At 45.1% G+C, this 12,172-nt stretch overlaps 1 protein-coding gene across 4 annotated transcripts in view; it reads left to right on the top strand.

The window, feature by feature from the left end:
- The window catches only part of ST6GALNAC2 (ST6 N-acetylgalactosaminide alpha-2,6-sialyltransferase 2), a 107,461-nt gene that overhangs the window by 53,045 nt on the left and 42,244 nt on the right, over window positions 1-12,172 (top strand). The window lies entirely within an intron of this gene.

Here is a 12,172-nt window from a genome sequence, read left to right as displayed (position 1 = left end):
CCATTTCTTGGCGAGTGTCTGGCATACATTACTTTCATTGAGAAAAGAAAAAGTAGCGCTATACACCAAGTGAGAAATTCAAAAATGGTATTTAGTGATAAAAAGACATTAAAATATACGGATAAGCACAAGGCACCTCTGAGAATTAAGAATAAATTTGTAGCATCCGTTTCTATAAATGCCGCCAATGATGATGTCCACACATGTAAATCTCCAGTGGCTAGATATAATTACCGCAGTTCAAACACCTGGGGAATTATTACAATTCGGAATGCTTAGCTACAGTATCCTCCATGTTGGTGGCGTTTGGCGTAGCAATTGATGTGTTGCGATGGGTCTTTGCGTGGACGGCTGGTCCGGACCCAGGTTGGGGTACTGCACAGCAAATGTCCAGGGTCTCTGTACTGATGTGTTTCGCTGTAGCCAGGTACAGCTTTGACAGCCTGACTACCTGGCATGCTCCTGCGACCATTAGGGAGTACACACGGGAGCGCACAGCTGGCGATTATCGCCAGCAGCACTCCAAATCAGCGACCATATTCCCAGCAATTTCAGCCAATATCGCCCCCGTGTGTACACACCTTTAGCTGCTCTGATGGATCGACCAGCAGGGGGGGTTTCAGGTATGGAGAAATTTCCTGTGCTGCTGCTTCCTCCTTAATCTGAATCTGCATCTGCCCAGGGAATGGACCACCAGCTCAGCCTACCTCTCCCCCCTCATGCTTTTCCCTGCTGTTGGCATGCTTAATTAACTGCCCGATCAGAGATGAGCTCCAATCGCAGTAGCCAGCAAATGGGATTGGTGGATCTGAATTTTTACACTGCTCAATATCCCTGATTCCCCTGACAAATCACTGATCATCGCTGCCTGCTATTCAGCGGCAGTGTATGAGCACCTTTTAGGTTGTAGCCGCTGATGAGCATACATGGTCATGGTGTTCCTCTAGCAATTGCAAATGCAGGCAGGAGATGGTATGCACAACAGACACATGTGAATTTACTTTGTGTGCACACCAAGCAGCAAAATGGGTATACTTCAACCTACTGTATCTTGTGCTTTCCTATGTGACATATGACTCAGATGCATCCAATCATGGAGATCATAACCTACAATTAGAGAGAATATTCAAACTATAGTAAAGTACCGTTTAATAAAACACAGACAAGAAAAAATATAAGCACTATAGGTAACCAAAATCCAATCCTATCAGGATTCAGTATTCCATTAGAAAGCAGGTTCCCAGCATGTAAGGCAGATAATTACCAGATAAATAAGAACTATGGCCAAAAGGTTCTCATGAGCTTGTGTGTTTAGTAGGTTAGTCACGAACACTCCGTCTGCTATACACACCAGAGGCATCTTGATAAAGACCCCAGCACAGGGGTGGGAATGTGTTGTTGGATGTTCGGATCTCCTACAGGCGAGCAGCTGTACCAGAAGACTGGCATGTAATGCCCTGAACGTAATTCGGATCCTACCTCTGATGGAACTTTTAAAGCAGAAGGAATCCAAATTTCTGGAATAACATTTGCAGCGTGGAAAGAAATGGAGCCAAGTTAGCAATTCTCCACAAAATCACTCTCTAGAAAGTCGAACATAGATAGAACTGTTTTTTTTTTAATAAGTTGTAGTTGATAATTACAGCATATTTGTAACAAACATTTTAAAAATGATTCTAAATTTAAAATAAATATATTCTGTCAAAATAACTCATGCACTGCACATGTGTCGCCATTAAATGCATCTCATTTACAGCATTTTTAATCAGATGCACAAGCAGCTTCTGCTGAATAAAATGATATACATCACATCCTACCTATTTTCTGTATGTAATTGTGACTGTATCTGCATACATTAATTAATACATTAACAATACATTAATTGGTATACAGTAAGCATTATTTGGTGAAACTTGCCCAAACAAAGCAGCCCTGATGATATCCTACTTTATAGAGCTGTTTTGTGTTCAACTTTTAAACTCCGCTTCCATTTCATTGGCTGAGTTGTATGTTTTTAGCAGCAGTGTGTATTCTGATCCGAAAGCTTCCAACTATTAGTGAACTCCGACACTATTACATTAGCTGACTTTGTAAAATGTTCGTTTTTTTGTGTAAAAAGCGGACAATTCACAAAATCGGACTAAAATGACATCCCGGCAACTATTTTTAATAATTGTGTGCATTAAACAGAGTTTGACTACATTGTGTATCAGAAATCAAAAGTTTCACTATCTCAATCTTCGTAAACCAATTCCGTGTTATCAGAATATTGTGTATATTGGCATTTTGGATATGGGGAAATCAACCTACATATTGTTGCATGTTGATGTCGTGGATAGTGTATCTAGGATATCCCATTCAGAAGATAAAGGCACAAAGTTTACCAGCTCACTTGTTATTGATTGTTTTATGGGCAGCACATTGGTATAGTGTTTATTTAGCATTGCTGACTCAGTGCCCGAGCATTCTGCAACTCCCTTTGTGTTTGCAATTAGAATATTAATTGTATTAATATATTGCTGAATGTTAAGGTGCACTTTGTAAACCTGGATAATAGGGAAAGTACTGGACATTTAAAAGAACAACAAAGAAATATTGTAAAATAAATACAGACATGGAAACGGTTGTCAAGGGTGAGAAAACACTATCTGAGCCAAGAGTAATGGATGTGACTGGAGAGCCAGTTCTTTAGGTGAACCAGTGTGTGTGTGTGTGTGTGTGTGTGTGTGTGTGTATGTATGTATGTATGTATGTATGTGTGTGTGTGTGTATATATATATATATATATATATATATATATATATATATATATATATATCTCACACAATATGGTCTAGGGAATTGCGCTAAGGTTGGTCTTTCGACCAGCTGCAACCCTGGAATGACTCTCCTGTTAGTGAGAGACAATACAACAGATGCAAAAAAGGGGGGGTGTCCAGAATGCGCTCTTGCAGTACCACCTAGCTGCAAACTTGTAGTATCGAATCGACATGGTCCAAACACCACTTGTATCCACTCCAAAAGAGATTTCAAAGATTTGAAAATGACGACGAAGACCTTGATTATAAAAGCAATTCTTTATTAGAAGCCCAATAATAAAAAATTGCTTTTATAATCAAGGTCTTCGACGTCATTTTCAAATCTTTGAAATCTCTTTTGGAGTGGATACAAGTGGTGTTTGGACCACGTCGATTTGATACTACAAGTTTGCGGCTAGGTGGTACTGCGAGAGCGCACTATGGACACCCCCCCCCTTTTTTGTATATCTATATATCTCTATATCTCTATCTATATAATTTTCCCTGCTTTCTTGCGACCGTTTGACCGACCATAGACGTGACGGACTATCCACAAACACCTGCCGATACGCGCGTACACACCTGTACAATTTTACATGCGAAGTCCGATGTACTCCCGTCCAAACAGTTGCAAGAAAAAGGTTGTACCACCGTACACACTCTCTCAATTTGGGCTATTGACACTATATATATATCATTGTGCATTTGCAATTAATGCTGGTGGTATAAGGCTATATATATATATATATATATATATATATATATATATTTCCTCTACCTCCCCATGGCAGCTGCACTATGGGTTCTTCCCCTCATTAGGTAGATCTGGAAAGGAAAAAAAGACACAACACTGCCCCTATATAAGGACCGCCCCTACAGAGGCTCAGTGTCTTTTTTTCCTTTCCAGGTAGAGGAGGCTTACCCCACAATGCTGCTACCTTCCCCGCTGCCTAGTGCAGTTGGGGTTTAGGCAAAGAAGGCTACCCGCTACCCAGTGTAGTTGGGACCCCTGTCTGGTGAACCCCCCTCCGCTGAAAGTGGCTGGGGGTTATGGGAAGAATCCCCGGAAAAATACCTGCCGCATGTCCGGAACACAGGGGAGCTACAGCGGGACTCGCACGTCTCTCCCCCACATGGAGCACGGGCACAGGAAGCGCTGGAGGCGACGTCAGACGCGGCGTCTGGCGTCAACAGGTGCATGAGGACGCGCGCGCGCGCGCACGCTGCCGTCTTATGGGGAATGTGATGTCATTAGGAGGCGCAGGGCGCGCCTCTATGACAAACAACGCCAGGACTTAAAATGGCGCCGCGTACAGCCGGAAAACGCTGCTGATACTCACCAACCCAGACTGACACCGGGTAAGGCTCCAATGTTAGCTTGCTAACGGAGCACTATACTGCAATGTTATCAGGCATATTTCTGATTACCTTATCTTGTGCTACAGTGATTGCAGTTATGGAGGAGGATAAAAAGCAGCAAGGGAAATCGGGGTAAGCCTAAAGGAAAATGAAAGGAATGCATGTGAAATGGACAGCCATTAAGCAAGGGATTATGTGTTCACAGGTCAGAATCAAGCAAGGATAAACTGGAGTGTAAACAGAAGCATAAAAAATTACATACGTCCAAATGCTCGGTGTGTGATACGCCCCTGCCAGAGAAATGCAAGGGCATGGTGTGTGATAGCTGCAAGAAAGCCCCCATAATGAGGCCAGAACAGATGGCGGACTTAGTAGCCATGCTGAAAACTTCCCTAGCAGACACCTTTGTTACAAAGGAAGATCTGAAGAAGGGGTCGCACAAAAGACCCAGGGAACTACCTTCCGAGGACTCTGACCCAGGGGAAGGGCCCGCCATTGATCCACAAGAGGAAGTGGAAGAAGGGGAAGTGACACAGGAGAAAGCGGAGCTGGATTTTAATCCGGATCTCCTTAACAACTTACTTACCCTAATAAACAAGTCACTCAGTATTGAGGATCCACAAGAGGAAGGGAGGTTACAAGACCTTCTCTTCAAGGATAAGAAGAGAAAGCCCAAGTCCTTTCCACTATCCAAACCACTACAAGACATAGTGGAGGAGGAATGGACTAATCCAGATAAGAAAATAGCTGTACCAATTAGGGTTAACAAGATGTACCCATTTGACACGGAGCAAGTGAAGAAATGGGAGACGGCTCCCAAAGTAGATTCAGCCATTGCCAGACTGGCAAGGAAAACTACCTTACCACTTGAAGACGCCAATGCGTTTAAGGACGCAATGGAAAGGAAGATGGAGATGAGCCTGCGTAAGCAGCATATTACGTCAGGGGCCTCCATTAAATCATCCTCGGCGATAGCAGTGACCTCAAGGGTATTGAGATCCTGGTGTCAGGACTTAGAGTCTGACTTACTGGATGGAGTGAAGAGGTCAGAACTCCTTAAAATAATACAGAATGTTCAAATCGCCGTTGAGTTCATATGCGATGCATCACTAGACGCGGTCAGGCTGGCAGCTAGGTCAAACGCAAATGCCGCAGTAACCAGGAGAGCTCTATGGCTCAAGTCATGGTCGGCGGACGCCCAGTCCAAAAACAAACTGGTTTCACTCCCGTTTCAAGGGGATTACCTATTCGGGAAAGACTTGGACGACATCATATCAAAAACGACAGGGGGAAAATCTACATGGCTTCCTCAAGACAGAGGGTTTAAGAAACCACCAAACAGATCACAAAGACCCCAGTTCCAAGACTTCAAGGAGGCAAGAACATACAGGCCGGGCAGAGGGTACAGGAGACCCTGGTCCGGTGGGCGGAGCTCCTTTCGTGGACAAAGGGGCAGAGATGGACGGTTTGGATACAAACAAACCCAATGACGCCAAGCAGAAGGTAGGGGGCAGACTAAAAAAATTCCACTCAGTCTGGGCCCAATCTACCAAGGACAAGTGGGTGATGGAAGCAGTATCATCAGGATACAAAATAGAATTCATACAAGACCCTGGAGTATGGCTGGAAGAGTCACCCATACCAAAAGACAGGGAAGAAAGGCGGGCGCTGAAGCAGAGTCTGCAAAACATGGTAGCACAAGGAGTGGTGGTGGAGGTCCCAAAAGGACAAGAGATGACGGGTTGGCAATCAAGGTTTTTTGTGGTCAAGAAACAATCGGGAGGATTCAGGACCATCCTAGATCTGAGAAGGCTGAATGCGTACGTGGTAGCAAGGAAATTCAAGATGGAATCTCTCAGGTCGATACTCCCGGATATAAAGAAAAACGCATTCTTGGCTACAATAGACCTCAGGGATGCCTACCTTCACATACCTATCTACTTAGAACACCAAAAATTCTTAAGATTCCGCTTATCAGGCGTAACCTACCAGTTCACAGCTCTGCCATTCGGCCTGTCAACATCCCCAAGGACATTCACCAAGATCCTGGTGGTGCTGGTAGCAAAGCTAAGAGAAGAAGGCATCACAGTATGGGCATACTTGGACGACCTATTAGTAATGGCTCGGTCAGAAGATCAAGCAGTAAGCCACACTCACAGAGTAATGCAATTTCTCCAAGAACATGGCTGGATCATAAATCTAGACAAAAGCCAGCTTCAGCCCGCAACAGCGGTGAAATATCTGGGGGTTGTCATAGACTCAAGAACAATGAAGGCTATGCTGACGCAGGAAAGAATAGCCAAGCTAAAACAGGAAATAGGCTACTTCCTAGCAAGAGGAACAGTCAGTTCAGCAGACTGCTTAAGGCTACTGGGCCTAATGTCGGCGGCTTCAGATGCTGTAAGCTGGGCAAGGTTCCACACAAGAGGCATACAAAACTGCTTTCTGTCTCAGTGGAACGGAGACAGCAAGAGGACCACACAGAGGATCATACTGTCAAGAGGAGCCAAGCAAGACCTGCTCTGGTGGGGGTCAAGTGGAAGACTGGGACAAGGCAAGTCCTTTACCACAGGAGAACAGGTGCTAATAACAACCGATGCCAGCATGGCAGGATGGGGGGCAGTATGCGAGGGGGCAACAGCCCAAGGACAGTGGTCAAGGCAAGAAGGAGCACTTCACTCGAACATCAGGGAGATGAACGCAGTGAGGGAGGCGTGTCAGTACTTCCAATCCCAGCTATATCGCAGAGACATAATAATCAGAACAGACAATGCAGTAGTAGTAGCGTACCTCAACAAGCAGGGAGGTACGAAGAGCAGAGCGATGATGACAGCAGCAGCAACGGTGCTGAGCTGGGCAGAAGCCTGGACGAGCAGTCTCGTAGCAGTTTTTATAGCAGGAAGAGAAAACCAGCAAGCAGATGCCCTGAGCAGAAAGCAGATAAATCCAGGGGAGTGGGAATTATCCCAAGGAGTATTCGAAAAGATAGCTCAGAGATGGGGCTATCCAAGGATAGACCTCATGGCAACCAGAAGCAACAGGAAAGTGGAGAAGTTCATATCCAGACACTGGGAAGAAGGGTCCTGGGACACGGACGCACTGACGTGTCAGTGGGAACAAGGCCTGATGTATGTGTTTCCACCCTTTCCGGTTATATCAAGGATACTGAACAAGATACAGAAGGAAAAGGCAACAGTAATAATCATTGTGCCCACATGGCCAAGGAGAGCCTGGTTTCAGAAACTAGTCAGGATGGCAGTAGCAGAGCCTTGGAAACTACCAGACCAAGAAGACCTGCTATGGCAGGGAAGATATGCGCAACATCAACCCAGAGACTGGAACCTAGCGGCATGGTTGCTGAAACCAGAACCCTGGTAAATAGGGGTTTCTCTTCTAAAGTAGTAAAGACCTTGCTAAAGGCCAGGAAGAGCTCAACATCAGGCACATACTATAGAATCTGGAAGACATACACACAGTTCTGTATAATCCAGAGGAAGGATCATAGGGCCATACCAACAGTACTTGACTTCCTCCAGTCAGGACTGGATAAGAAGTTATCAGTTAGTACATTAAAAGTCCAGGTGTCTGCGCTAGGCGCCATCCTAGACAGGAGAATCGCAGAAGACAAGTATGTACAAAGGTTCATACAGGCATCCAAGAGGATAAGGCCAGAATTTCGTAGCCCAACCACACCATGGGATCTCAATTTAGTGCTAAATACGTTAACCGAGAGCCCCTTCGAGCCCCTAGAAGAGGTGCCGGTGAAGTGGCTAACGACCAAAGTGGCATTCCTGGTGGCAGTAACATCCACAAGACGGGTATCGGAGTTGCAGGCCCTCTGGGCAGAAGAGCCATTCCTGAATTTTTTTGAGAACAAAGTTGTCCTAAGGACAAATCCTCACTTCCTGCCCAAAGTAGTCTCATCGTTCCACATCAACCAAGAAATAGTACTACCATCTTTCTGTGCAAAACCAACTAATGAGAAAGAAAGGAGGCTTCACAAGCTAGATGTGAAAAGGGCGCTAACCATTTACCTACAAAGGGTTGAGAGCTGGAGGAGAACAAAAAGGCTCTTCGTTGTAACAGAAGGCAAGAATAAGGGGCTTGGAGCCTCAAAAACTACCATCGCCAGATGGATCAGGACATGTATAGGGGAAGCTTACAAACTAAACAACAAGGAAGTACCACAAAGCTTAAAAGCTCACTCCACTAGAGCCATAGGATCTTCCTGGGCCAGGAAGGGAGCAGCTTCCCTAGAAGAACTTTGTAAAGCAGCCTGCTGGGCATCAGCCCACACATTTGCTAAACACTACAGTTTGGATATCGAGTCCTCCAGTGACGCAAAACTAGGCAGGAAGATATTAAGCGCAGTAATATAAGGACAAACATAGAAAACTCCCAAATATGGGGAGAAAGGTAGGGGACCTACATGTAGGTGACTATAACCTACTTCAGCATCAGGTATTATTCCCTTATTCGGCCCCACCCAAAATTGTTCTTTTTCTTTTACACTGCTATGGTATCACCCATAGTGCAGCTGCCATGGGGAGGTAGAGGAAAGTACGGATTCTTACCCGTTAATACGCTTTCCTCTACTCCACCATGGCAGCATTATTCCCTCCCTTGGGATATATGATGCAATATAAGATGTTAATTTAAGTTATATGAGTGCATATTCGCTGATAATCAAGACACTGAGCCTCTGTAGGGGCGGTCCTTATATAGGGGCAGTGTTGTGTCTTTTTTTCCTTTCCAGATCTACCTAATGAGGGGAAGAACCCATAGTGCAGCTGCCATGGTGGAGTAGAGGAAAGCGTATTAACGGGTAAGAATCCGTACTATATAGCCTTATACCACCAGCATTAATTGCAAATGCACAATGATAGGACCAGCACATCAGTTGATAAATGAAGAAAAATCCGCACATTTATTTCAAAAATGAGAAAGGTCAATACTCATCCACGGGCAGCAGCACAATCAACATGGAACATCTCATGGATCTAAAGCAGCACAATAAGCCGTGGAGCAATCTGGTGCCCTGAGGGCACCAGATTGCTCCACGGCTTATTGTGCTGCTTTAGATCCATGAGATGTTCCATGTTGATTGTGCTGCTGCCCGTGGATGAGTATTGACCTTTCTCATTTTTGAAATAAATGTGCGGATTTTTCTTCATTTATCAACTGATGTGCTGGTCCTATCATTGTGCATTTGCAATTAATGCTGGTGGTATAAGGCTGTATTTACTCTTTGACCTGGCACTCCACTTTATCCATTGAAGAGTGTGCGTTTCCCTCAAGTGTCGTGTGTGTATATATGTATGTATATATATATATATATATATATATATATATATATATATATATATATATATATATATATATATATATATATAACCAAAATTATCATAATGGGCTGGGTTAAGGGCATTCCAAATCAAAGAGGCATGAGTACAGAACCTAAGCAAAAGTGATTTCATTTTTTTACATCAGTACTGGTTGTGAAAAGAAGAGCAGTCTATAAAGACGGGGTGCGTGTTTACAGTCAGCCGGCAGGGTGACTATGAACAGATGGAATGGGATCATTCGTCAGACTGCATTTAGGTCTACAGTCATTAGGTCGACCCCACTAGGTCGACTGGCAGGAAGGTCGACCTGACTTAAGGTCGACATGGGCCAAGGTCGACATGACTTAAGGTCGAATTTGCATAAAGGTCGACATGAGGAAGGTCGACTGGTCATAAGGTCGACATGGGTTTTTCACTGTTTTTTGATCCGAATATCGACACAGTCGACATGGACACAGTTGGCAATGAGAATCGGACCCTCGCATCGCTCGCTTCGCTCGCAATGCTTCGGGCACGGTGCCTCGCTGCGCTCGGCACACTATTTTATTCTCCCACCACGCCCTAGTGGATGGTAGGGCATGAAATACCGCCTGTCGGCACATGTCGGCTCAAAAAACAGTGAAAAACCCATGTCGACCTTATGACCAGTCGACCTTCCTCATGTCGACCTTTATGCAAATTAGACCTTAAGTCATGTCGACCTTGGCCCATGTCGACCTTAAGTCAGGTCGACCTTCCTGCCAGTCGACCTAGTGGGGTCGACCTAATGACTGTAGACCTAAGTTCATTCTAATAGATGACCGCATCCCGGACAGATACGGCAAACTGACTGTAGTCGCGTACCCCATCTTGATAGCAGTTTGCCGTACCTGTCCATAGTCACCCTGCAGTCTGACTGTAGACGCTTTCCCCATCTTTATAGCAGCTGGCAGGGTGACTAGGGACAGATACGGCGACCTGCTATAAAGATGGGGTGCATGTATATTATGATTATTTCTTTAAATATACATGGGGAGAGGTGAACGCTTCTTGTGTTGTAGGAGAGATCATGCAGCTAAGGAACGCCCACATGGGCGTTCCAGCTTCGGCAGTATAGTCACAAGAACGGTCAGCATATTGGTTGAATGTGCGTACACGCTGCACTTTTGTTCCGATATGGGCCCGTCCTGATGGATGAATATTAAACAGTACTGAACCTTCGACCGAGTATGGACGGACAAGACCGTTTTTGGCCGTTTATCGATCGCACAGAGGGAATCGGGACCGTGTACACGCCTATACAATTGAACGCCGGTTTGTCCCAGAACGGAAGAATGGCCCGACGATTGTATATGTGTACCCAGCTTAAGTGTAGTTGGAATTGGGTCAAATCTCCTTTAAAAAAAGTGGGTTTTGAAAGAGCATTCACATTTTTTTCAGACTGGGGCGAGTCTCATCAGGTATGGCAGGGAATCCAATAGATGGGTAAGCAGCAGTTTGGGGCTGGAATGTGTGGAGCCCCCCTATACCATACACATTTGATTCCTCCACTTTTATCATTTAACATTTACTCATACAATACTGCAGTTAATATTCATTTATAATTAAACTACATTAAGGGTCCTTATTCAGCTACAGTTGCAGTTTTGCGCCCCCCCCCCCCCCCAAAAAAAAAATAGTCCCTCCCTCAATGTGATTGCAATAGCATTCACATTTCTATCTTCGCCCCCTGCCAGCACAGCCAGGCTGCAAAGGCAGGCTCAGGGCTGCCATTTTTCGGCTCTTATTAGCTGTATGTGATGTCATCCAGTCGTTGCAAACTGACCAGAAAATGTCCCGGACACCCCTGCATTGTCCGAACCACGTCGTCCCCATTGCCCAGTTGTGGTTCTATCACTGCCACCCCCTCCTCCAGCAATCAGACTGTGGTCGCATCATTCCTATTTGCGATCGCAGTGTGTGTGTGTGTGTCTGAGCATGTGCGCTGCAGCATGCACGCATGCGCAGAATTGCTTCAATCACCAAATAGCGATTTTAGCCATTTTTAAAACAACGCTGAATCGACCCCTCAATACTGCTTTATACCGTATTAACCCTTTGAGTGCCAAGAGAATTTGTCAAAATAGGTGTGAAAATTGCCTAGCAAACTTTTTTTATTTTTATTTATCATAATGACCAGTAAAGTTTACCTTTTTTATATAGGTAATCTTCTTTTTTTTTTTTTACACAACATTTAAAATGGATTTATATAACGAATGCGAGCAATCCTATTTTTAGCTGATATTTTGCACACCTCACAGGTAATTTAAGTGGCCTTGGCTATAGATTAGCATTAGTTGTATGTATAGATGCCAATCACGGGGCATTTTTTCAATCCCGGGAACCGGCAGTGTTTGGGATGTCCAGTGATGGTGGCCGGGAGGCCCAGCAGCATTGTCCGGGAGGCCCGAGCGGAGATGAGGTCAGGTACCGGGTAGCTGGTAGGCGTGGAGCGGCAGGCACGCTGCACAGCGTAACCTCTACCATCAGGTCTTGCTGTGTACAGCAGAGCGCTGGGATCAGGAGCTCCGATCCCAGGATTCAAATCCCAGCATATTTAGGGCCAAAGCCCGGGATCCTGCCGATCCTGGGATTGGCCACCCTAGTTGCATGTCCCAAGAGGCATCAGATTCTTGAACTTCACAGCCAAGC

This window comes from Crinia signifera, chromosome 6 (assembly GCF_055691185.1).
Source record: "Crinia signifera chromosome 6, ASM5569118v1, whole genome shotgun sequence".
Taxonomy (NCBI): domain Eukaryota; kingdom Metazoa; phylum Chordata; class Amphibia; order Anura; family Myobatrachidae; genus Crinia; species Crinia signifera.
Note: the sequence above shows the minus strand (reverse complement) of the source record. Positions and strands in the feature narration are given on the sequence as shown.